The sequence below is a fragment of the Mustelus asterias genome (genome assembly GCF_964213995.1).
Source record: "Mustelus asterias chromosome 26 unlocalized genomic scaffold, sMusAst1.hap1.1 SUPER_26_unloc_6, whole genome shotgun sequence".
Lineage (NCBI taxonomy): Eukaryota > Metazoa > Chordata > Chondrichthyes > Carcharhiniformes > Triakidae > Mustelus > Mustelus asterias.
Window position 1 is genome coordinate 799,122 of NW_027590113.1, and position 27,985 is coordinate 827,106.

Genomic DNA, 27,985 nt, shown 5'->3' on the forward strand with positions numbered 1-27,985 from the left:
TTTATATCCCTGGAAGGACAAGGGCAACAGATGAACAGAAACATCACCACCTGGATGTTCCCTTCCAAGATACATACCGTCCTAACTTGGAAATATATCACTGTTCCTTCACAGTGACTGGGTCAAAATCCTGGAACTCTCTTTCTCACAGCACTGTGGGTGCACCTACACCACAGGAGTCCCTAAATGCAATGATGATATAATAGTGAGCATCGTTGCTTTCCACGCAGTTTATGTGTGTCTAATTCCCAGCTATCTCAGTTTGTCGGAGTGGGTGAACAGAGGGTCATCTCATCTCCAGGAAATCACAGCAGGAATTTCTCAGGGGAGTGCCCTCGGCCCAACCATCTTCAGCTGCTTCATCAATTACACTTCCTCCATCATCAGGTCAGAAGTGGAGATGTTTGCTGAAGTCTGCACAACGTTCAGCACCATTCTCGACTCCGCAAGATAGTGATGCAGGACGTGTCCATATTTAGCAAGGCTTGACCAATATAAAGGGAAGGGCTGAGAAGTGCCAGGCGATGACCATCTCCACCACGAAAAAATACAGTCATTTCCCATTCCATTCAATGGGACTATCATCCCATGAATCCCCAACCCATCAACATCTTGGGTGTTACCATTGATCAGAAACAGGTTAGCCATATCAATTCTGTGGCTATAAGAACTTGCAGGGGCCCTGGCAGACATATTTAAAATGTCAATATTCACGGGGGAGGTGCCGGATGATTGGAGGGTGGCTCATGTTGTTCTGTTGTTTAAAAAAAGGTTCCAAAAGAAATCCGGGAAATTATAGGCCAGTAGGTTTGACGTCGGTGGTGGGCAAGTTATTGGAAGGTGTGATAAGGGATAGGATCTACAAATATTTGGATAGACATGGACTTAATAGGGAGAGTCAACATGGCTTTGTGTGTGGTACGTCATGTTTGACCAATCTATTAGAGTTTTTCGAGGAGGTTACCAGGAAAGTGGATAAAGGGAAGGAGGTGCATGTTGTCTACCTGGATTTCAGCAAGGCCTTTGACAAGGCCCCTCATGGGAAGTTAGTTAGGAATGTTCAGTCGCTAGGTATACATGGGGAGGTAGTAAAGTGGATAAGACACTGGCTCAATGGAAGAAGCCAGAGAGTGGTTGTGGAGGATTGCTTCTCTGAGTGGAGGCCTGTGACTAGTGGTGTGCCGCAGGGATCGGTGTTGGGTCCATTGTTGTTTGTCATCTATATCAATGATCTGGATGATAATGTGGTAAATTGGATCAACAAGTTTGCTGATGATACAAAGATTGGAGGTGTAGTGGACAGTGAGGAAGGTTTTCAAAGTTTGCAGAGGGATTTGGACTAACTAGAAAAATGGGCTGAAAAATGGCAAATGGAATTTAACGCAGACAAGTGTGAGATATTGCACATTGGAAGGACAAACCAAAGTAGAATGTACCGGGTAAATGGTAGGACTTTGAAGAGTGCAGTTGAACAGAGGGATCTGGGAATACAGGTACAGAATTCCCTAAAAGTGACGTCACAGGTGGATAGGGTCGTAGAAAGGTGCCTTTGGTACATTGGCCTTTACAAATCGGAGTATCGAGTATAAAAGTTGGAGTGTTATGTTAAGGTTGTATAAGGCATTGGTGAGGCCGAATTTGGAGTAGTGTGTACAGTTTTGGTCACCTAGTTACAGGAAGGCTGTAAATAAGGTTGAAAGAGTGCAGAGAAGGTTCACAAGGATGTTGCCGGGACTTGAGTAGCTGAGTTACAGAGAGAGATTGAATAGGTTGGGACTTTATTCCCTGGAGCGTAGAAGATTGAGGTGAGATTTGATAGAGGTGTATAAGATTTTGATGGGTATAGATACAGTGAATGCAAGCAGGCTTTTTCCGCTGAGGCCAGGGGAGAAAAGAACCAGAGGGCATGGGTTAAGGGTGAAAGGAGAAAAGTTTAAAGATAATATTAGGGGGACGGGGGGCGGGGGGGCTTCTTCACGCAGAGAGTGGTGGGAGTGTGGAATGAGCTGCCGGATAAAGTGGTAAATGCGCGGTCATTTTTAACATTTAAGAAAAACTTGGACGGGTTCATGGATGAGAGGGATGTGGAGGGATATGGTCCAAGTGCAGGTCAGTGGGACCAAGCAAAAAATGGTTCGGCACAGACAACAAGGACCAAAAGGCCTGTTTCTGAGCTGTAATTTTCTATGGTTCTATGGTTCGAAGAGAAGGTTAAAGGCCAGGATTTCTGCACAGAATAACTCACCTCCTGACTTCCAAATACATTTCCACCATCCACAAGACACATGTCAGGAATTTGATTGAATACCATCCACTTGTCCGCATGAGTGCAGCTCAAGATTCAGGAAGGTCACCACCATCCAGGATAACTCTGCTTGTTGACTAGTTCTCCACCCACCACCTTCAACATTCATTCCATCCAACACAGAGGTACAGAGCTAGCAGTGTGTACCATCTACAAGATGCAGTGCAACAACTCACCATGGCTCGTTACACAGCACCTTCCAAGCTTGTGATTTCTATCCCAAGAAGGACAAGCAGATAAATGGAAACATCTCCACCTGGAAGTTCCCTTCAAAGATACACATCATCCTGACTTGGAAATATATCGCCGTTCCTTCACAGTGACTGGGTCAAATGTCCTGGAATTCTCTTTTTCACAGCACTGTGGGTGCACCTACACCACAGGAGTCCCTAAATGCAATGACGGTGATATAATTGTGAGCATAGTTGCTTTCCAAGCAGTTGATACAGGTTTAATTCCCAGCTATCTCAGTTTGTCAGAGTGGATGAAGAGAGGGCCAGGAGGCAGTAACCACAACCGAAAAGACTGGGTCAATCCAATTTAGTCAAGTCTACGGCTCCAGCCTGGAGCAGTAGTGTTAAACTTAGCTGAGGGTCGGAGGGTCAGTTGATCATTCAGCTACTCTGAGCCGGCCCACGCTGAGTTCAAAAGGGAAATGCTGAAGCTAATACTGACGCAGTGGAAACTAAATTCATTGGTTGGTAAAAAAAATTGCCGTTTTCGACTGGCTTTATATTGCTGTGAATTGGAGGAAGCAACAGAAATGGTCAATGATGGTTCTGCTGTTGATGTGGTATACATGGTTATTCAAAAATCATCTGATGCAGTGACACAACAGACTTGTGGCATAAGCTCATAAAATAAATGGGAAAGTAGCAACGTGGATACAAAATTGGATGAGCAATGAATAATGGGTATTTTTAAGGCTGTCGGTCGTGGAGAACCCTCGCGGTCAGTATTGGGATCCTTGCTTTTCCCTGATATATATGAATCATCTAGGTATTTGCAGTGTAGAGAAAAATTTCAAAGTTTGTTGATCACAGAAAAGTCTGAGGCATCGGAAACTGTGAGGAGGAAAGCTTGGGATTGAAAAACAGACCATGGTGGAGTGTACAGATAGGTGGCAGATTAAGTTCAATGCAGAGACGTGTGAGGTGATACTTTCAGGAAACGTGCACATGAGGAAGCAATATAAAATAATCGGTAGAATTGTTAACGGATTGCAGGAGCAGAGGGACTGAACACATATGTGCATCGATCATTGCCGTTGACAGAGCAAGTGTAGGTAGCAATTAATAAAGAGTACAGCATCTTGAGCTTTACTGTTATGAAATAATTTATGTTTGTGGGCATTACACAGTAATTCATGAGTTTAAGTTTAATTTGTGTTTCTGTGCTTGTGAGCTCAGAAAGGGCCAAAACTTTAATTTCACTTCATGTTAAACAAAGCTGCCTGCTTGCGGGTTTTTGGTTTCAATTTAAACTGTCCCTGCATTTTAATTTAAGGTTTACGACGTTGTAAGAGTTATGGAGGTTTAAAAGAATGGTTGCTTCTACTCAGAGGCCCACAATGAATGATAGAAGCACTGAGTTTCAGTTACAACCAGTTAATCCAAGAAGCAAGACGGAGTTCACAGAGGCTGCCAGTAGAGGCAGCGCAATGCAGGCATTCAGAAAGCAACCCGAACTGATGATGTCACCAGTGATCACGTGACTTATAAAGGGACATTGTCCCAATATAACACACACCGACTGTAATACATAACACAGGTAGAGCGCAGTAAAATAATCCTGATCATAATTAACCACAGACCGAGCAAGTGAAACTAATTTCTGTATAGCTTTGTACATAATGAGATGGTTTCTGTTGGGAGAGGGAATGATCCTTTTTCAGATTTTGGAGGGAGGTCTTTACAGCAATAATTATTTAAAATTCATCCCAATAATGTTTTTATTCATTCAAGAAATGTGGTTTTGCCAACATTTTACCTATTTGCCCACGAGAATCTGCCTTCTTGAAATGACGTAGTTTTATCAGAGAATATAGATTTATTACAGGTTCAGAAGGCGGCCAATCGGCCCATCATATCTGCATCTGCTCTGAAATGAGCATTATTACTTTGTGCCATTCTCCCACACTTTGTGACCATTGGACATTGTTTCCCTCTTGACGTCCTCGAATGAACATGCCTCTGTTTTATTGGAACAAAGGAAATGGCTTCTCAACAATGAAAATATCCGCTATGAAACCAAACAATTACCTCAACTCCTGACATTTGTGCAGAACGGGTCCCAGCCGCCGGATTCCTTCATACTGAATGTAGCATTGCCGTAGATCGAGGTGTTTTATTGTATCACAGAGTCCAATGACATGAGACAGGACCACACAGTCAATCGGGGTCAGTCGCAATCCGCTAAATGAAAGTGTTTCCTCAGATCCCACTGTGTTCCGAGCCAGTGCTTTATTCTGAGACTCAAACAGATAGTGGAATGTGTTCAGGAGCTTCCTCGCCCCAGTTTCAGTCTGTGTGTCTCCAATCTGCCCTTCAACCTTCTCCTTCACCCAGTCAATCACTCGGCAGGTAGCCTGATGAAGAAATTGACCCAGAAATTCCTCCAGGGGTCGAGCTGACTGTGGGGAGGAGAGACCAGCAACAAAACGAAGAAATAACTCAAATCGCCCATCCTCTTTGCTGTGGGCTTCACTGAGGAGTTTCCCGATCTCCCCGGGATCTGGAGTCAGGAATTGTGTGAGTGCAGCTACAAACTCTTGGATGGTGAGGTGTGGGAATGTGTAAACCACACTCTGGGCAGAATCATCTTTCTCCAAAAGTTCCATTAGGAACCCAGACAGGAACTGGGAAGGTTGCAGATTGTACTCAATCAAATCTCCATTTCTAAACACAATCTTCTTCTCGGAGACTCCTGTGAAGGCCATCTCACCAAGCTTCAGTAACACATCACGGGGGTTTTCAATCTCTCGGCCATGGTTTTTCAGAATGTTGTAAATATAGTAGGAATATAGTTGGGTGATGGTCTTGGGAACTTGTTGCTGTTTGCTGGCTCTTTGTGTAAAGAAGGGACCCAGTGACAGACCGAGGATCCAGCAGTAGGAAGGGTTGTAACACATGGTGTACAGGATCTCGTTCTCCTCCACGTGTTTGAAAACAGCTGCTGCCACCGTCTGATCTTCAAAAAACTTGTTGAAATATTCCTTCCGTTCATCACCAACAAATCCCAGGATTTCAGCCCAGACACTGATCTCAGCCTTTTCCAATAAATGTAATGCAGTGGGGCGGCTGGTCACTAGCACTGAACATCCTGGGAGCAGCTTGTGCTGTATTAAACTGTACACAATGTCAGACACTTCACACCAGCATTCGGGATCTGTGCACATGTACTGAGGTTCTGTATTTCTCCGATTGTCAGCAAAATCAATACTGTCCTTGAATTCATCCAAACCATCGAATATAAACAGCAATGCCTCTGGGTTCTTCCAGAGCTCTCCCAGAATATTCCCAAAGTAGGGATACTGATCCAATATCAGATTCCTCAGGTTTATTCTACAGTTAATAGTGTTCAAATCCCGGAATTTAAAACTGAAAACAAATTGAAAGTGTAGGTATATTTTCCCAGTGGCCCAGTCATAAACAATCTTTTGTACCATTGTTGTTTTTCCAATTCCTGGCACTCCGCTCACTGCTGCTGAATTCCCAGATTTGGATTTTCTCTGGGAAAAGCTGCTCTGGAACAATTGATCAGTTCGGATTTTTTCCAGTTCTCTCCGGAGATGTTTCTCTCTCCATTCTTCATGGTCTCGGCCCCTTGCCAGCAGTTCATGTTCGACAAGTGTCCGATCTCGAACAGTAGAAATAACCGTTAGCTCAGCGTATCGATCAACCAGCTGGAAAATCTTAACCTTCTCCTTTACGAGGATAGTGTTCACTGTCAGTGTTTCAGTTTGTACCCGGAGTGTCTCCTTGTGTTTCTGTTGAACATCTTCAATCAGAACAGAGAAAAAATGTTTATTATTGTTCTTGGCGTTAATAAGTAACTTCTCAAGACCACTTTGCTGAAAACAGATTTAATTGATTGAAAAGTTAATGGAAATCTCATTTGAAAGTGAACAAAAGCCAGGAAAATTTTCATATCCTCACTTGATTCTATATTTACTGAATGCAGATTTCTTTGCAGGTAATATTTTCTCTCTAATGGTGAATACTATCCAAGCTGCCCTGTATTGTAGACAATACAAACCCCCACGTGATCCTGATTGCACAAGAATGGAGATTCGAGTCGTTCAACGTTTGAATCCTTCAGTGATGTTTCTGCAGCAGAGTTCTGGATATTGTTAGGAGTTGGAGCACAGATTGCTCAGCGGCTAAATGCTAGCATAGCAGATTTTTACTATTTTTACCTGTGGTGCTGTTTACTCTCGGAGGGAGAAAACTGTATGCCACATGCGACCGTATGGAAATGCACCTCCATCTCGGCACCCCGCCAGGGGGTGCGGCGACTCAGGACCCAGACAGGTGGGCACAGCGCTTCAGGAACCAGTCAGGTGGGCACAGCACCTCAGGACACAGCCGGGTGGGCACAGCGCCTCAGGACCCAGCCGGGTGGGCAGAGTGCTTCAGGACCCTGCCAAGTGCATACAGCATGTGCAGATCCTGCCAAGTGTGTACAACGTATCGCGATCCTGCCTGGTGTGTACAGCATTTCAGTGTATCAGGCTCTGGCCCGGTGTGTGCAGGGGTTTAAATGCATCAGGATCCTTCCAGGTGTGTCCAGGGTTTCTCAGTGAATCAGGATCCTGCCAGGTGTGTACAGGGTTTCTCAGTGAATCAGGATCCTGCCAGGTGAGTACAGGGTTTCTCAGTGAATCAGGATCCTGCCAGGTGAGTACAGCGTTTCTCAGTGAATCAGGATCCTGCCAGGTGAGTACAGGGTTTAAAACTCTATCAGGGTCCCGCCAAGCATGTACGCGGTTTTGTGAATTTAAGGAAGTGAAGCAATATCCCTATAATTACAATAAATGTCAGAAGTCACAAGGATTGAATCTTACATCGATGCTGAATTTACAAGAATTGATGATTTCCAAACAATTTCTTCTCGACCCTATGAATTTCTGTATCTCTAATTCTGATAACCTCGAGGCAAAGATGCATTTTCAAATACCCAGCTTCTCACAAGTCAAATGAATTGTCTGAAATCCCCATTTCCTCCCTTACCTTTCAGGTGGCTGGGTATTTCTGATAATTCTTGTCCAACATTCATATAATTAATTGGATCAGAACCTGTTGAAAAGAATTAACTTATGAAATCAGGTCTGTGTAATATTGTAGTAAAGTTTGCAGTGTTTGGGTCTGAAACTGAATTCAGTGTGATTTTACCATACCAAGTTCCTGTATTTCTCTCAGTATTGTGCCCAATTTCCGTCAGCTCTGGTGCATTTTCACAAAGGATTCCCACATCATCCTTCGAGCCCGAGATCCTTTCTCCATAACCAGATTGAGGAGAAGTTTGGAACTTCCCGCCCTGTTTCCCTTCTCCACGAGCTCACTGACTTTCTGTAAAGAATAATAATGAAGATATTGATGAGAGGTGTGAAAGATAAACACTGGGAAAGAGAAGGAAAGGACATGCTCAGGGATGGGATTTCCCAGTTGTTTTGAGGACAGGAAGCCGCGACTTCTTTAGGTGAAATGTCATTCTGAAAATTGATGTATATTCCTCACATATCTTGATTCCATCATTCCTTCAAATTAATGAGAATAAACTAAATTTAATAGATGGAATACCGCTCTCAGTTTGGCACACAAGTAATCCCGTGCTGCAGCTGTCTCAGAAGTTCCCACAGATGAATCGAAACATTGTTGATTTCTCCGTCAGGAGAATCGACCAAAGATAACAATTCAATCATTTTCACATCATTAACTGAAATATCTGAAACCATTATTTTGCATGTTTACAGTGAGTGTGAAATGTCACTAACCATGTTCACAAAGTTCTAACATTCATCACCAGTTTACATTCAGAGTTTACAACATACAAAAAGAGGAGAAATCGGACCATGAACCCAATACAAAGCAGGGTGTACAGAAATGTCTTCAGGAGGTGAGGAAAGTCGAGAGGCAGAAGGGACAGTAAGACATCTGAAGTCTCAGCCGTGAGTGGCGATCTGAATGAGGTAGTGCACATGGAAGGCTGCACAAACCGCAAAGGGAAGTTTTAAACAGCTGTCAAAATGTTTTCTTTAATTTTTCTATTCTGCGAAGGTTTTCTGAAAAAGCTCAGGCCAATTGGGATGTTGCTGCATTAAGGTTAAAAAATGATTCAAATAAGGGAAAGAATACACTTAATAGAATTGTTAAACATCTCCTAAAGAGCTTTGCTTAAATAAACTCAGACTGTTGGTGACAACATTCCTTATAGATGTGATCCATAATATTCCAGTAACTTTATCACACAATGCCCTCTGGCTTTAGGGTGTTCTTCAGCAGTTTAAAGAAAAAAGCTACACAGTAGATGTGCTCAAGATGTTGATGTTTCCCTGGGGAGCAGTGCCATCCAAACCCAGAGCACATGGTCAGAGTTTCACTCAGTTACGGATTATTTCGGACCCTCCATTATAGGAAAATAAAAGCAATTAGAAAACTGTCCTGAGAATATATCCAGATGTTACTGAAGATGAATGGATTGATGTTATAACAGAGATTTGAGAATTAGACTAGAGTTGTGAAGATTAATGGCAAATCGATTGTGGCCTTACGCTGAAGGACATGTTCACGGATTGTTTCCAACATTCAGTCAGAGGTCACACATTTACAGTTTTATGGGTCAGACTGGATATTTTTTTTCGTGTAAAGTGGTTAAAATATGTTGTTGTGATGTAGAAGTTAATTTTATTTTGTTGATATATTGGATAATTAATTAATAGCAAAGGAGAGCAAGAAGCAGGACTGGTCCAACTGGATGGGATATTAACTAACAGATAGTAAGCATAAGGTTCGGGTTAGAATAAGTGATTGCTGGAGGGGAAAGTAAACGCAGGATCAACCTTGGAATGGTGGCAAAATGGCAGAGGAAGACATTTGATGGCATTCCAGATGGTGGTCTCAAAATCGATTCTCCGGGAAGGCCTCTTTTTGGACACTATTTGGTGCACAGATGGGCCTATCCTCTGGGGCAATAGGTATGCCAAGGCATCGGTGCTGCCTGCCCTCAAAGAAACCCGGTCTTTCTGGGGTCTGGTCTCTCTCTGGCCCCCAGACCTAACTTATCTGAATTTCAGGGCTCATGGCCATTGATCTGCACTCACCCTCCAGATGCAGCTTATGGCGTTGCTGCTGAGATACCGGCTCTCTGACTGGGCTGACAGGATTGGGTAGAAGCTGCCACTTTTAATAAGGACAGCAGCTTCCTGGATCCCCACCACCTGCTGAAGCAAGGTTCCTGTCAGTGGGATCTTGCCACTTACAAAATAATTCTGGCCTTTTTATGGCTCCAAAAGTTCTAAAACACTGGGGTTTGTCTCATTCCAAACATGGGACGGCTGTAGACCTACCGATTGGCATGATTATTCAATTTTCAGTACATCATGCAAACGACAACATGTAGGAAGATGTAGTAGACAGACTGAGGTATTTATTCCACATTATTTCTTTGTTTCTATTCTGTAGGTTTTGTGATGTGTGAAGAGATGGAATTCAATCTACATCTTACCTGATATTCTTGTCCACTGAAATGGTCCTCGCCGATTAACATGAGAGCCAAACCTTCCACCCCTTCTTCAATCGCCTGTTCCAGTCTATCCCGGTAAAATTTAGTGAATTGGAACAACAGGTAATCGTCGCAATTTGTGAAGAACTCAGTGAGTGTAGAGTCTGGATCTGTGAAACCAAAGAAATACCAACACATTATCAATTTTCTACCCAGACGGCCACATTGCCTCTCATTCCGAACAACCGAGTCCTCCTGTGAACAAGGTTATTAAAGCTGTGTTTATTTGCTTTGCTACAACACCTGGGGGAAACATGTCCTGCACATGCTCAGATGTGGTATCAGAGCCTGTGACATCATAGTGAGTGACATCCCTGGGAGATCCTGTATCAAACACTTTAATTCCAAGTTAACCTGGAGAATCCCAATGCAGGCACGGTCCCAGCTCAATGCTGCATTAAGAACCGGTAATTGGTAAACATATGAAAAACTAAGAGTTTCGTTAGAATTTCCAAGTGGCTTCCTGACAGCCGCTTCCCCACTCGCCTTTGCAGTTCCCCCACCATCCTTACCATTTCCCCACTTCATTCAAACTTTTTCTCACATTTCTCTGCTACTCTGCATGCAGGCCCTCGCTGCTGGGTCAATTCCATAGAGGGGAAGAGAGGAGAATGGCAGAACCAGAACCAGAATCAATGTGTGGAAAGGCAGATACAACACATGTGCTACTTTCCATTAATCTGTATAATCAATTCATTAAAAATGTACAATTTGTCACACAACCCAGCTTCAGTTTATTGGCTTCAGATAGATTTCTATTTTGATGTAACACTGGGAATTTCTTGTCTGAGCACTGCTGCCTCATAGCGCCAGGGACCCAGGTTCAATTCGGGCCTCAAGCAACTGTCCGTGTGGCGTTTGCATGTTCTCCTTGTCGGTGTGTGTTTCCTCCGGGTGCTCCGGTTTCCTCCCACAGTCCGAAATCTGTGCAGGTTACATGGATTGGACATGATAAAATTACCCCATGGTGTCCAAATATGTGTAGGTTAGGAGGATTAGCCATGATAAACGTGCAAGGTTATGAGCATAGGGTGGTGGTGTGGGCCTGGGAAGGATGGTCTTTCGGAGAGTCGGTGCAGACTCGATGAGATGAATGGCCTCCTTCTGCACTCTGGGGATTCACTGGTTTCTATTGTTATTTAATTTCAATGTTCCTGAATTTTTTTGCTTTCCCGAAAAGGTCAAGAGGGCTATTTTAATTCAATCCATTTGAAAACTAGCTGCCTCCGAGCTAACAGATCCAACTACCCAGGACAAGTGGGGAAAGTATGGGGACACCATCATCTCCAGTTGAGTGACAGAGCTTCCAAATAGTGATATATATCATCGTTTATTTTGTGCTACAGGGCCACCGTCATGTGGTAAATTAGTACTCATTAGTTTATATTCCAATTGGATGGTTAATGCTGCTTATCGTCTCAAATCTGGATATTTCTCATTGTCCAGTCACATCAGCTGATATCCTTCACAGTGTTCTCTTCACCTTATCGGTAAATGAGTTGTTGATGGTAGATTCAGGCCATGGCGGCCGTCCCCTCCCTTCCCCCTGACCTCAGTTCAATAAGAAGTTTAACAACACCAGGTTAAAGTCCAACAGGTTTATTTGGTAGCAAAAGCCACAAGTTTTCGGAGCCTTAAGCTCCTTCTTCAGGTGAGTTGGAATTCTGTTCACCAACAGGATGTTAAACTTCTTACTGTGTTTACCCCAGTCCAACGCCGGCATCTCCACATCCTCACTTCGATAACCAATGAACATTGGCCAGAATTTTACGTTGAGCAGGTGGGTACGTGCCTGACTCAGACGCGTGTGAAATCATGGGAGAAGACATTGGGCGCGCGTTTCAGCATTATTACTTGCTCATGCAATATTCCAGTGCCAGACACACCTCTGACTCTCGCCACAAATCAAGCTGTCAATTTAGCCCATTAAGGGGCCAATTGAATACAGTTTTACATGGCTCATCTGCCTTTACATGTACTGGGCAAGCTGATTGGTCGGGCAGCATTTATGTTTTGGCTATAACCTGGGTCTCGGGCGGGATGAACTGTTAGGTCTGAAATAAAATGAACAAAATGTGGCTGGGGATAGAGAGAGGTCTGAGTGTGATTGTGCTGCCGAATATTGGGCATAGATTTGACGTAAATATTGATGTTTCACGGGTCCGCAGCTTTCAAGTAAACTGCTAGGATAGGGAAAACATGAATAGGGATTGCAGGGTGGCTGGTCCCAAGATGAAGAAAAAAATGTTCTTTGGAAACCAGGGAACAGAACCAATCAAAGTTCCAGGAAGATTGTATTCTCAAAGTAAGAACGAATCATAGAATTCCGACAGTGCAGGAAGTCATTCAGTCCATTGAGTCTGCAGCACCCCAACCCCCCCCCCCACCCCCGCACCCTCCGTCCGACAGAGCATTCCACTACGCCCACACCCCTGCATGTCCTTAGGGGAAAATGTAGCATGGCCGGTGTACCTAACATGCACATCTTTGGAGTGTGAGAGGAACCGGAGTATCTGGAGGAAACTCACGCAGACAGGGGAGATTGTGCAGACTCCACACAGACACCTAATTCTGGAATCGATTCCTGACGCTGTGATGCAGCAGTGCTAACTACTCTGCCACCGAACAGTGGGAATGTGAACAAGGTCATGTTCAGTGTTGTTAACGAAAGGAGCAGTGAAAGTCCCAAGAGGTACAGAAAACTGCAAGAAACTTAAATTCATTTTACAAGAAGCCGGACCTCGGATATAATCAGAAGTTGGTGACAACTTATTGAGGCCTAAGAAAGAATTGTGTTCTGTTGACATGGCTAGGTGCCACAGAGAGTCTGTGGCAAGTGAAGCTTGAATCTATTTGGTGATGATGTGGAGATGCCGGCGTTGGACTGGGGTAAACACAGTAAGAGGTTTAACAACACCAGGTTAAAGTCCAACAGGTTTATTTGGTAGCAAAAGCCACACAAGCTTTCGGAGCTCTAAGCCCCTTCTTCAGGTGAGTGGGAATTCTGTTCACAAACAGAGCTTATAAAGACACAGACTCAATTTACATGAATAATGGTTGGAATGCGAATACTTACAACTAATCAAGTCTTTAAGAGACAAAACAATGCAAATGGACAACCAACGTTGTCTACCTGATACGCTGCAAGAAAGGATGTCCCGAGGCATGGTACATTGGGGAAACTATGCAGACGCTGCGACAACGGATGAATGAACACCGCTCGACAATCACCATGCAAGACTGTTCTCTTCCTGTTGGGGAGCACTTCAGCGGTCACGGGCATTCGGCCTCTGATATTTGGGTAAGCGTTCTCCAAGGTGGCCTTCGCGACACACGACAGCGCAGAGTCGCTGAGCAGAAACTGATAGCCAAGTTCCGCACACACGAGGACGGCCTCAACCGGGATATTGGGTTCATGTCACACTATTTGTAACTCCCACAGTTGCGTGGACCTGCAGAGTTTCACTGGCTGCCTTGTCTGGAGACAATACACATCTTTTTAGCCTGTCTTGATGCTCTCTCCATTCACATTGTTTTGTCTCTTAAAGACTTGATTAGTTGTAAGTATTCGCATTCCAACCATTATTCATGTAAATTGAGTCTGTGTCTTTATAACCTCTGTTTGTGAACAGAATTCCCACTCACCTGAAGAAGGGGCTTAGAGCTCCGAATGCTTGTGTGGCTTTTGCTACCAAATAAACCTGTTGGACTTTAACCTGGTGTTGTTAAACTTCTTACTCTATTTGTTGATCCAGGGCAGATGGATACAATAAAGAGAGGCTGAAATCCTGGCAGTGTATCCTTGATGAAGACATTCAATAGAAGCATCAATTAGAGAAGATTCCAAAGCGTACTCTTCAACAGCAAAGATTGGAATCACGCATATGGAAAACAGGGTCCAAATGAGGCAATGGCCTAGTTTTATTATTGCTAGACTATTAAACCAGAAACTCAGTTGATGTTCCGGGGACCCAGGTTCGAATCCCGCCATGGCAGCTGGCGAAATTTGAGTTAAAAAAATCAGGAATTAAGAATCTACAGATGCCCATGGAAACATTGTTGATTGTCAGGAAAACCCATCTGCTTCACTCATGTCCTTTGGGGAAGGAAGTCTGCCATCCTTACATGGTCTGGCCTACATGTGACTCCAGCAATGTGGTTGACTCTCAATTGTCCTCTGAGATGCCTTAGCAACTCACTCAGTAAGGGCAACTAGGAATGAACAATAAATGCTGGCCAGCCAGCGACGCCCATGTCTCACGAATGAATAAAAAAAAAGTTGCCTCAGTGTGATCAGCATTGAGAATGAAGGATTGATAAAAGAAAATCCACAGAGTTGCTTGGGAGACATCTGTCACTTGGCTACAGAGAGTGGTATATCTGCCCACTGTTTGCCTACTGATTTACATGTACTGTTTACTTATCGAGAACATCAATGTGTTAAATGGATTTCATAACATGTTACTTTGTAAATATTTATATACCTCGAAAGGTATAGTTGGAGTGCAGCAGTTTATTAAAGTTCCTCTTTCCTTGTTTATTCAACATTTTATTATTTTGTTGAAACTTCATCAGTGTGACCAGACAGTGTGTAACACGGGGAGGATGGACGTATTAGCAAGAGGCAACATGGTTTTGTGAAGGGGAGGTCATGTCTCACTAACTTCATCGAGTTTTTCGAAGAAGTGGTGAAGATGATTGACGAGGGTAGGGCAGTGGATGGTGTCGACATGGACTTCAGTAAGGCCTTGGACAAGGTCCCTCATGGCAGACTGGTGCAGAAGGTGGAGTTGCATGGGATCAGGGGTGAACTGGCAAGCTGGATCCAGAACTTGCTCAGTCAAAGAAGACAGAGAGTAACAGTGGAGTGGAAGGGTGTGTTTTTGAATGGAGGTCTGTGACAAGTGGCGTTCCTCACGGATCAGTCCTGGGACCTTTGCTGTTTGTAATATATATAAATGATTTGGAGGAAAATGTTACTGGATTGATTAGTAAGTTTGCGGACGACACAAAGGTTGGTGGATTTGTGGATAGCAATGAGGACCATCAGAGGATACAGCAGGATATAGATCAGTTGGAGGCTTGGGTGGAGAGATGGCAGATGGAGTTTAATCTGGACATATGTGAGGTAATGCCTTTTGGAAGGTCTAATACAGAGAGGAAATATACAATAAATGACAGAACCCTTAAGCGTATTGATAGGCCGAGGGATCTGAGTGTACAGGTACACAGGTCACTGAAAGTGGCAACGCAAGTGGAGATGGTAGTCAAGAAGACAAAGGAATGCTTGCCTTCATCGATCGGGGCAATGAGTTTTAAAATTGGCAGGTCATGTTGCGGCTTTATAGAACATTAGTTAGGCCGCACTGGGAACATAGTGTTCAATTCTGGTCGTCACACTATCAGCAGGATGTGGAGTCTTTGGAGAGGGTACAGAAAGAATGTTGCCTGGTATGGAGGGCATTAGTTACGAAGAGGGTTTGGAGAAACTTGGTTTGTTCTCACTGGAACGACGGAGGTTGACGGGCGACCTGATAGAAGTCTACAAGATTATGAGGGGCATGGACAGAGTGGATTGTCAGAAGCTGTCTCCCAGGGTGGAGGAGTCAATTATTAGGGGGCAGAGGTTTAAGGTGTGAGGGGCAAGATTTAAAGGAGATGTGTGAGGAAAGTTATTTTTACACAGAGGGTGGTGGGTGTCTTGAACTCATTGCTGGGGGAGGTCATCGAAGCAGATACGATAGTGAGTTTTAAGGGACATTTGGACAAATACATAAATAGTATGGGAATAGAGGGAAATAATCCCTGGAAGGGTTGGGGATTAGGTGGATTGGCGATTCCTGACAAACATGTCTGCAGAAAGTGTAAGCAGCTGGAGGAAATCGGGATCAGGATTATTGATCTGGAAGCCGAACTGCAGGCAATGTGCACCATCAGGCAGAGAAATAAATAGCTGAACACTTTCTTCCAGGAGAATATAGTGAGGGGGATTGACACTTTGTTCCAGGAGAATATAGTGAGGGGGGGATTGACACTTTGTTCCAGCAGAATATAGTGAGGGGATTGACACTTTGTTCCAGGAGATTATAGTGAGGGGGATTGACACTTTGTTACAGGAGAATATAGGGAGGGGGATTGACACTTTGTTCCAGGAGAACACAGTGAGGGGGATTGACACTTTGTTCCAGGAGAATATAGGGAGGGGGATTGACACTTTGTTCCAGGAGAATATAGTGAGGGGGATTCACACTTTGTTCCAGGAGATTATAGTGAGGGGGATTGACACTTTGTTCCAGGAGAATATAGTGAGGGGGATTGACACTTTGTTCCAGGAGAATACCGTGAGGGGGATTGACACTTTGCTCCAGGAGAATATAGTGAGGGGGATTGACACTTTGTTCCAGGAGAATACAGTGAGGGGGATTGACACTGTTCACTGATGCAAAGAGCAAGAGTGCAAAAGAACGTTTCCTGCCCAGTGCCAGTTTCGGGGAGAACAGTGGGTCTGAGACTTTTATTCTAAACTTAAACAGATAGCAGATTAAAGACAGTGAAAACAGTCAGCAAGAGTTTTTATAATTATTTAAGTAAGAAAAAGCAGGTACAGTGGGTGCTGGTCCTGTGTAAAGTGAGAATTGGGAGTTAATAGAAGATAATAATTAAATAGCAGATGAAGTGACCAAATATTTTGCGGTTTTCTTCACTCTGGAGGGTATAAAAACCATTCAGTAACAGCTTTAAATCAAGAGGTTGAACAGAGAGCGGAACTTGATGAAGTTACAGTCACGAGGAGGATTGGTACTGAGCAAACTGCAGGAACTATGGACTGATAACTCTCCAGGTCCTGATGGACTTCATCCCAGGATCTTAAAGAGGAGGCTAATGAGGTAGTAGATGTGTTGCTGTTAATTTCCTACAATTCCCTCGCTTCTGGAAAGTTTCCATCAGGCTGAAGGACCAGTAAATTTAACCTGTGTATTCAATAAAAGATGGAGGCAGAAAACAGGAAACGATAGGCCAGCTAGTTTGACGCCTGTCATGGGTAAGGCGTACAAATCGATCATTAAGAAGATTGTAGCCGGGTACTTGAAAAACTCAAGGAAATTTGAAAAAGTCAGTATGGTTTTGTACAAAGGAAGTTGTGGTTTAACTGATTTATTGGCATTCTATGAAGGAGTAATGCGCTCTGTAGATAAAGCAGAGCCTGTAGACACGCTGCACTTGGATTTCCAGAGGCCATTTCCTAAGGTGCCATGTCAATGCTTTGCAGAAAATAAAAGCTCACAGTTGAAGGGGGAACATATTAGTATTGACAGAAGATTGGCTGGCAGAAAACATAGAATATTTATGAATGGGTGTTTTTTCTGATTGGCAGAATGAGGCAAGTGGAGTCCCGCAGGGGTCTGTTCTGGGGCCTCAACTTGATACAATTCAGATCATGCAATAAATGAAGTGAAGGCATCACGGCTAAATTTACAGAAGACACAAAGATTGGTGGGAAAGTATGTCGTGAAGGATTTTCCTGCCATGCTCGCCCCAATGCCGGAAAATCCCGCCTGAGTTCAATGGACCTTTGCATGATCCATGTCCTGCCTGCTCCGATTCCTGTGGCAGGCAGCACGGGAAAATTCCACCAAAGGAGGTTGCGTATAATTGAGTGAGTGGGGAACATCTGGCAGGTGGAGTATTATGTGGGAAAATTCGGAGATGTTTGCTTTGGCAGGAAGAATAAGAAAGCAGAGTATTGTTAAACAGGAGAACGGTTGCAAAATTCAGAGCTGCAGACATGAGTTACAAGAAGTTAATATGCACGTGCAGCAAATAATGAAGGCTAATGGAATGTTCTCCTTCATTACGAAGGGAATTTAACTCCAAAAGGATATTATGCCTTAGTCATACAGGGCATTGGTAAGACCACATCTCGAAAATTGCATGCAGCTTTTGGGCTCCTTATTTAAGGAAAGGATGTAAATGCATTCGAGGCGATTCAGAAGAGGTGATTCCCAGAATGAGCAGGTTGTATTATGAAGAAACGTTGCATAAACTGGGATTGTTTCCATCAGAGTTCAGAAAAGTGAGCAGTGACTTAACTGAAGTATTTAAGATGCTGTACACTATTCACAACAAGGACATGAAAATGATTTTTAATCTTGTGGAGAAGTCCAGAACTCGGGGGCACTGTTTTATCATTAGGATCTGCCTTTTTAGGTCAAAGATTAAGAGATTTTTTCTCTCAGAGCTGATGTGGCCCTCTGGAACTCTCTGCCTCAGAAGAGGTTGGAGGTGGCGGGTCATTAGATATTTTAAATTGGAGGTGGATAGATTGTTGTTCTGCAAGTGAGCCAAATGTAATTGAGGATAGATGGGAATGTGGATTTCTAAACACGAATAGCTCAGTGAGTTTATCCTCCCGGCCCCGCCGCGCCTGCCCAACACCAGCCTTCAGCACACTGTTCACTGCTCCACCAATCATAGATTGCTTCTCTCCTTCATTAGCTGCTGATACTCTCACTAGTCGGCCTATCAGCAGCAAAAGGGGGAGAGAAACAACCTCTTAATTTGAATTGGAACTCAGCTGTTTGACAACAATTTGAAAATGGTCTCTGGGGCCATGTAGAGGAGATTCACGGGTCACACCCGGCCCCCGGGCCAAACCTTGGTTAAACCCGCTCCAGATGGTCACTCACACCAACTTTCTACTCAGTCCCTGTCACATTCCCTCTTGCTGTGTGAACTGCAGGCAGGATCGGAATGATATTTGTATTTTTTTGTGATCCTACCTGTGTCCATTCTGATTCTTGTTGAAGATGTTGGATATTCTCCCTTGTTTGAACCTTCAGCCATGATATTGACAGACGTTCCCTGATTCTGAGACTCTGTAATGAGGATAATATCAATGTCAGGGTCAGATGTTAATACGAAATCAGAAGCAGAGGGCTGAGATCTTTACTGGTGTGTAAGATATATTTCAGAATATTACAATCTTACGTGTTACCGCGATATTAGTAGCAGTGGTAGCGGCGCAGTGGTTAGCACTGCTGCCTCACAGCACCAGGGATCCGGGTTCAATTCCCGGCTTGGGTCACTGCACGGTCTGCACTCCAAAGATGTGCAGGATAGATTTCTTGAGAACCTGTAAACCGGTACAATTTACGGCTGCCTGGGCAGCACGGTGGCACAGTGCTCACAGCGCCAGGGACCCGGGTTCAATTCCGGCCTCGGGTGACAGCGTGGAGTTTGCACATTCTCCCCGTGTCTGCATGTGTTTCCTGCGGGTGCTCCATTTTCCTCCCACACTCCAAAAGATGTATGGGTTAGGCTGATTGGCCATGCTAAATTGCCCCATAGTGTCAGGGGGATTAGCGGGGGAAATATGGGATAGGGCCAGGGTGCAGGCTCGATGGGCTGAATGGCCTCCTTCTACACTATTGGGATTTTATGTTCTCCCAATGTCTGCATGGGTTTTCTCCGGGTGCTCCGGTTTCCTCACACAGTCCGAAAGATGTGTGCTGACTTGCGGACTTTCACAGTAACTTCATTACAATGTAACGTAAGCCTATTTGTGACAACAATAAATAAACTTTGAAAACTCTGAGATTTGACAGCAGTTTCACAAAATACCAGTCGTTCTCATCAGATTCCTTGAAAAATCCACCCTTCACCCTGACAAGCCATTGTCCCATCTCCAGTTTCCCCTTCCCTCTTCCAAGTAATTGAACATGTTGTTACCTCCCAAATCCATGGCTATTTTTGCAATAGCACCACGCAGTCATGTTTATACCCTGTCACAATGCCACCACTCCTCTTAAAATCACAAATACTATCGTATCCGACTCTGACAAAAGTCAATGAAATATCTTCATTCACCTGTCTGCAGCCTTTACCATGCCAACCTTCTCCAATTCCTGCCTCTTGTCGTCCAGCTGAGTAGAAATGCATCAAAGGCACTTGGTTCAATTTTTACCTGTTACTTTCCATCCAGTGAATCAGTAACACTGGTCTCTCCCAAACCATTATCTCTATCATTGGCCCTCTTCTATTTCTCATCAACCTGGAAGCAGGTTCCACAAGTAACCTGCTGATATCGAGCTCTACGTTCTCACTGCTCTGAAACTCTGCTTCCGGAATCCTAACTCGCACTAAGTCTCATTCCCTTCACCTTTATACACCACTGACACCGACTGACAGCCTGACAACATTTCAATTTTAAATGTTCAAATCTCTCCACGGCAAATCCATTCCTGTTCACGTAATATGAACAGAAAATGCTGGAAAATCTCAGCAGGTCTGACAGCATCTGTGGAGAGAGAATAGAGCCAACGTTTCGAGTTTGGATAACACTTCAGAGCTTTATTCAGGAATTGTTAACACGATAGGTCGTAATGTTACACTGCCCAGTTACCTGTGCAAACGACAGACAGGATCATCCCAATGACGTCATGCAATCCCTCACTTAAAGTGCCCTTGTTCAGCTGCAAGGTGCTGACAAGGAACAACTAAAAATATTATAAATATACAAGAGTAACCTACATCAGCCCTGTAAGCCAGCGACATCTCTGCCCTCCAACTTCCCCAATCTGACATGTTGAGGATAATTTGTCCACAACTGAGAGCAAATCCTGAGCTCTGGAATTCACTCCCTAAATATCGCGGCCGCTTTTCTTTTCCCTCCTCCTCTCAGGTTTGCCTTAAAAAGATGAACAAAATGAACAAAATTGGTCACCTGCCCAGCTGCTCCTTTAATTGTCCCGGGGCCTTTGCTTCCCATTGAACTTTCTCTTGGTAACTGACTTGGATCATTTTACTACTCTGATGTCTAAAGAGGGTGGGGATTGTGATCGGCAGAGTGGAATTCACTCATTTCAACAACTCACACAGTTATCAACATCCAATAATAAATATGAACATTTATTGAAAGGAATTCAGGTACTCAGCAAAACAGAAAAGAAAGGAAATAAACACCGAGCTCTTCTTTGATCCGAACTTTACACACAATGGCCGGAGTTTTACTGCCTCGCCCGCCCCGGAATCTCGCCCGAGCCAGGGTGTAAAATCCCCCCAAATATACCCTTATTTAAACTGGGACAGCTAAGCAGTTTCCCAGGGAAATCTTCAACACAGTGTATAACATGGACAGTCAGATTACCAGAGCGGATTCTCATTCAGATCAAAGTTTAACCCAAATGAGGGTTTTCACATAGTCCAAGGTCAGCAACAAAACACATTCCGCTCACAGCAAATTCTTCACTCTCCCAGGTACCTTCCTCACATTCACTCAGTCTCCTACCTCTTTAGCAAGACTCCGTGCTCTGCTTATATAGTCCAGCAAGGCAACACAGCGAATCCTCATTGCACTGATTCCTGATAGGGATGCTTCTTCAGTCTGCCATGTGGTTTCCAGGTTGAATTCAGTGGGCATCTTGGCAGTGGATCCTGTCAATAAACTGGAGAATATTATGGGAAAGTACTGCCCTTTTACACACAGTATGAAGTCTCACAACACCAGGTTAAAGTCCAACAGGTTTATTTGGTAGCAAATACCATGCCTTCTCCACATCACTTCTACACACAGCCACTGGTGACATAACGTTTACGGTAAAGGTGCTATACAAATGCAAATTGTTGCATTTTCTCTATTTGTGTCACTGTCTAGACCTATAGTTGCAACCCATTCAAACTCAGTCTCTGTCCTCTCCTTCCACTGTTGTGGAAATGTAAAAGTGAGTCAGCTCATCGACCCAGCCCCACACACCAGCCCCGCCCTCCGCCGACCCGGCCTCACACCCTGACTCAGCCCTGCCCCCCGCTGACCCGGTCCCGCCCCCTGCCAAAGCGGCCCCGCCCCCTGCTGTCCCGCCCCCTGCATTCCTAGCCCCCCCTGCTGACCCAACACCGTGCCCCTCCTGACTCAGTCCCGCCCCCTGCTCACCCAGCCCCTCCCCCTGCTGACCCAGCCCCGCCCCCTGCTGACACAGCCCCGCCCCCTGCTGACCCAGCCCCGCCCCCTGCTCACCCAGCCCCGCCCCCCCGCTGACCCAGCCCCGCCCCCCCCCGCCCCCCACTCCGTCCACCCCATAGAATTGAATTCCATCCTGGGGTTAGTGAATTATTACAGGAGGTTTATTCCTAATTGAACTTCCCTGCTGGGCCCTGAATGTCTGACCATATCAAAGGTGGTCTGGGGGCTGGGAGGGGGTGGGGTGTGGGGGGGGTGGGGTGTGGGGGGGCGGGGGTGCGAGGTGGCGGCGATGCAGCTGGAGGTTAAACAGCAACTTTTGCCCTCCAATTCATTTTGACTCCAAATAGGACCTTACTTTGACATGCGATGGTTTCCCTTAACCACAATGCCTTTGCCGGTATCCAGGACTGGACACAAAAAGACCCAGTTCCCTGAGAATTGAAAGCATAATCCTCTGTGGGCGATTCAGTCGGCAGCCCTGAGACGATATGATACATTACTGGACAAGGAAAGACAAACTCAAGTGTTGAGGATGGCATCACCCTATGGGTTCCACATAGTTGTCCCTCACCCAGAATGATATCGGATCCTTATGGAATTACACCACAGCATGCCGAGATTTAGCAGCACGCCGAGATATCGCTGCACCCCACGATTTCGCAGGACCCTGAGATTTAGCAGCCCTCCGAGATATCGCAGCCCCCCGAGATTTCAAAGATGGAAACGCTCGCCTGGAGCTACGTCTGGTGGCCCGGGCTTGACACGGGTATTATTGACTTGGTTCAACACTGCGAGTTGTACCAGGTGAATCAAAAACTGCCCCTCAGACTCCCTACATCAATGGGAGTGGTTTGTTAGGCCCTGGGTATGGTCCAGTTAGACTTCGCTGGACCTTTTTTTGGGCTCTATGCTTCTGATCATGGTCGACGCACATTCCAAATGGTTGGAGATACATCAGATGAACTCCACCACTTCCCAGGCGACCACCGAGAACCTACGACAAAGTTTCAGCACACACAGGATACCCGAAATCCTGCTCTCTGACAATGGCACTGCCTTCACAAGCATCGACTCTCACACCTTCATGCTTTCCAATGGCATCAAACACATTAGGACAGCCCCCTATCACCCATTATCAAATGGTGCAGACTTTTAATCTGGGCATTAAGAAGCAACCTGCGGTGTCCATAGAGACCAAACTGGTGCGATTTCTATTCAACTACAGGCCAACCTCTCATACAACAACTGGAATCGCCCCAGTGGAATTATTAATGGGACGGAGGCTTCAAACAAGACAAAGTTTTATTTTCCCAAACCTGGCAGGGAGGGTGGAGTCCCAACAGAAGACCCAGACGACGAACCAGGATTCTGTGCAAACAGAAAGAGCATTTAAGACCTGTGGCCCAGTCCATGTCAGGTACTTGAAGGACGGCATCTATTGGGTCCTCAAGATTATAACAGAAAAGACAGGGCCCATGTTGTACAATGTCCAAGTGCAGGTCAAGATAATCAGGAAAAATATGAACCATCACCGGAATAGAGAACCTGTGTCAGTACAGGCGTCAGTACCAGTCACAGGCATGGCCACTGCCAGCGACGAGCCACAGATGGAGATCAGCCGGGGTGGAGGGGGGGGGGGGGGTTGAAAATCAGTTGCCTCCACTCAGGCCAGCAGTTGTAGACTCAGGGCCTATTTACACTTTATAGCAGTCGAACAGCACTCAACTGCCACTGTAAATAAATGGGTGTTTGGTGATGGAAACCTGGCCTTGGTAGGATTACTACACCTTGATATTATTTATTATCATGGATAGTAAAATAGTTTTAAATTCAATGAGCAGGCTCCGATATCTGCATTGGCTTTTTATGAGAACAAGGTTAAAGTTTTCTTACTCTGCGTATTTTTTCTTCAATCATTTATCTAATTCCATTGAAGGATGTCGGGTTCTGTTCTGAACCGCTGCCCAAACCATCCCCTCCCAGTTTAACGCACTGTTTGATCTAACAATTAAATCCTGATGGTACCACAAGTAACCCGTTGTGTGTTACTGAATGGGTATTTGTTTCCTAACCACACAATCCTTCAGAACATGAACAGTGCTTTCTTTCCTTTAACAGGATTTATTATCATTTTAATGAATGGAATTGACAGGATCTTATAGAGAAGGAATTATCAGTTGAGGTAAATCAACAAATGGGGGCAGCATATTAAATTATACCAATGCTGATTTATCCTCAGAAATATAACCAGTTGAACGAGTCTATCAGCAGCTCAGTCCTTTCATCTCAGGTATTAACCTAACAATTACAGCTCATCTCCATCTGGAGCCATTGTGGATGGTTGGAATGTAATTCAAAGCGGAACACACAGAGCTACAACTAACCTCATTATAGTGGCCTGTAAAAACATATTCAAACAGAATCCAACATTTACTGATTTCTGTATCAAGAATCAGTCTCAGCATGACCATCCGTCATTCATTTCCTACTCAATTCAAATCTGTCGCTTTTAAATCTAAAGTGCAATATCTCACGTTGTGCCCCAAGAAGCTCCTCCCACAATCTCGTCACTCTGCCTCTGGAGACCCTGTGCTCCCTGTCCCTGGTTAATCGCATCACCTCTTATTCAAAATGAGAGAGATGGTGGGGAATAGAAACAAGTTGAGCTGTGAGGGGTCCCAGTGTTGAATAAACTGTTTCTCAGTTACTGCCTGAGCTCACAGTGAGATAATAGCTACAGCCACAAAGGATGGATTAACTGTGGGGAGCTCAGAGTTAGATAATAGCTACAGCTGCAAAGGATGGATTCACTGCAGGGAGCTCACAGTTAGACAATAGCTATAACTGCAAAGGATGGATTCACTGCGGGGAGCTCACAGTTAGATAATAACTACAGCCGCAAAGGATGGATTCACTGCAAGGAGTGGAGGAGAATATTCTCCCTGGGAGGCAACACATTTAAATGTAAGAAAGAAAGAGATACTTCACAATCAGTTCAGAAACTACATTCCCACTCTACCTCAATCACACCGGCTTTACTGTCACTGTGCAGGTCCTGCCTTTGTTAATTCACTGCAGCCAATTCCTGGTTATCTCAGTAGAAATCAGACCGATCATCTGAGCTGACCCTGTTTATAATACCTGTGTCTGAGTTTCACCCTCTGGTAAAAGCTGTTATGAGATATTTAGAGATTATATTTATTGGAGAGAGAAGCCAATTGAACCAGTTTGACAAGTACGCACCCAATTCAGCTGGAAACAAAGTTTAAGGCTGGTTAGAAAGGTTATCATTTCCAATTCAGTAAGTGCAGTGAATTTCTATCTGTAACATTACAAAAATGTCACAGTGTTCATCTGATATTTTGACTTTTAGCCAAACACTTGAGTGTGCTGTCATTACAAAAGTAATTGTTTGGAGCAGGGAGATGCAGACTGTGCAGCTAAACTCTGTATGTTGAGGGCACCAGAAATCCTAAAATTAATTACCTGTAATTTCAAAAATGAAACCTACCCCAAAAGATACAGTAAATGTTCTGGTAAAACCCATATCGAGGAAGGTCCAGGGCCCAGCCCGGTATGAACTGGGATGTGGGAATGTTCTGATTCACCTCATTCCATCCCTCTAAAAAATGAAAAATAATGGTGTGGAACAGGAGTGGTCTGATTCTGGGAGCCTCACTGTTAAACAGATCACCTTAATCACTGCTCCAGCTCAGTCACTGTATAAAACCACAAGGAAAGGGAATGGCTACAACAGCCCGTGTGGCACAATCTGACTGAGAAAATGGTTTAAAATAAAGACATACATAACGTACAGGAGCAGACAAATCTTACCTTGACCTGCAGATTCTCTGCTTCCGCGTGGAGTCTGCTAGTTTTCTCTATGTAAACTCGTTGCCACCAAACGGGATGTTGTACCTGGTTTTCTTTCAGCAAATCACAGTTCAGTAATTGGATCTGATCTCTGTAATTTGAGATTTGTATTCCTTCTCGATGGGTTGAATGGTTCCTGCTGTGCTGAAACGACTCTGACTCTGTCCCCGTCCTCCGACTGGAAGTTGCGATTTAGAAAATACATTATTGAGCCAGTTTAAAATCTCTTTGAACTATGAACAAAATTAGTTACAAACAATTTGTAATTAATTGCTGTCACACAGTCAGTTCAATAGGAATCATGCCTCTGGAATGAATCACTGTGTGTCTACCTGAAACTGTTTAAAAACTCCATCAATTTTCTCATGGTTGGACTTTCAAACTAAGAGCCAGTGTCAGATCATAGAATCTTAGAATCCCTACAGTGCAGAAAGAGGCTATTTGGTCCATCGAGTCTGCATCGACTACAATCCCACCCCCAAATCCCTACATATTTAGCCGCTGACCCACGGATCTCAGGATAATAAGGGGCAATTTTAGCATGGCCAATCAACCTAACCCGCACATCTTTGGAGTGTGGGAGGAAACTGGAGCACCCGGAGAAAACCTACGCAGACAAGAGAAGAATGTGCAAACTCCACACAGACAGTGACCCAATCCAGGAATCAAACCCAGGTCCCTGGAGCTCTGAAGTAGCAGTGCTAACCACCGTGCTACCGTGCCGCTCATAATGTTTCAATGCAGGATCTGATAACTTAAAAGCTGAACACATTAACTGTTTAACTGCTGAATGGAAGTGGGGCTGCACAGAGAGAAATGTATTTCCCCATGCTCACTCATATCATGAAACTGGATCTTATTCACTCCAGGCTGCCTGTCGACCCTGCCTCCTGTGTTCACTGACCGACATTGGGATTCAGTCCAGAAATGCCTTGATTTTAAAGTTCTGATTCCCATCTTCAATTTTCTGAATGATCTCACCCCTTCCGATATCTTTAACATTCTCCAACGCTGGAACCATCCAAAGTTTCAGCGTTCTTTCAATTCTGCGTACCTCATTTATTTCATCCCTCCATTGTCAGCCGTGCCTTCATCTGCCTGGGTCCAGAGCTCCAGAATTTACTCCCTTCTGTCCCTTAGAAATCTTTTACAAATCTGCCTCTTTTATCAAGCTTTTACTCTCCTGCCCAGTCAGGACAGTAAGACCATAACCTTGCCTGATTTTGCTCCAGTGAAGGACTTTGGAATATTTTATAGCATTAAAGGAGCTATAAGAATACAAATTGCTTTTGTTGAAATCAAAGCAAAATACTGTGGATGCTGGAATCTGAAACAAAGGGTGGCACGGGTGGCCCAGTGGTTAGCACCGGTGACTCTCAGTGCTGGGGACCCGGGTTCGATTCCCGGCTTGGATCACTGTGTGTGGACTTTGCACGTTCAACCCGTGTTGACCTGGGTTTCCTCCGTTGCTCCGGTTTCCTCCCACAGTCCGAAAGATGTGCTGCTTAGGTGCATTGGCCATGCTAAATTCTCCCTCAGTGTAACCCAAACAGGCGCCGGAGTGTGTCGACTTGGGGATTGTCACAGTAACTTTATTGCAGTGTTAATGTAAGCCTACTTGTGACACAAATAAATAATCTTAAACAGAAAACACTGGAAAATCTCAGCAGGTCTGACAGCATCTGTGGAGAGTGAATAGAGCCAAACGGCCCTCAGCAGAGCTGACCATGCTCCTTGCGGGCATTCCCAGGGGTGAAATGGAGCTCGTGGCAACAGGCTCTGAACTTTTGCAACAAGACAAACACATCGCTGCTCTCTCCTCGATTTGGATATCGAGCCCTGACCACCAAAAATAACTTCTTTAATAACTCAGCTTTCCTCTGGAAACTTGACTTACGATATTTTATGGTATGTCTGACTGACTGTGAAAAATGGAATCCTCATGTGAGGCCCAAAAAACATTGTTAGTGACCGATTATCCATGAATTCAGTAAATTTCCTTCCACAACGGTGTTGGCCTGATTCTGAAAATGATTCCTGGAGCTTCCTTTTGTTTGTGTGCATAG

At 44.6% G+C, this 27,985-nt stretch overlaps 1 pseudogene across 1 annotated transcript in view; it reads right to left on the reverse strand.

Moving 5' to 3' along the window:
• Positions 1–25,181, reverse strand: part of LOC144482164 (NACHT, LRR and PYD domains-containing protein 3-like) — a 52,556-nt pseudogene extending 27,375 nt beyond the window's left edge. The window contains exons 1-6 of the transcript XR_013495884.1: positions 25,066–25,181; positions 18,868–18,963; positions 10,031–10,197; positions 7,704–7,875; positions 7,537–7,602; positions 4,567–6,304 (exon numbers count right to left, since the gene is read on the reverse strand). The product of XR_013495884.1 is annotated as an NACHT, LRR and PYD domains-containing protein 3-like (transcript). The remainder of the gene's footprint in view (positions 1–4,566; positions 6,305–7,536; positions 7,603–7,703; positions 7,876–10,030; positions 10,198–18,867; positions 18,964–25,065) is intronic.
• Between the last annotated feature and the right edge of the window lie 2,804 nt (positions 25,182–27,985).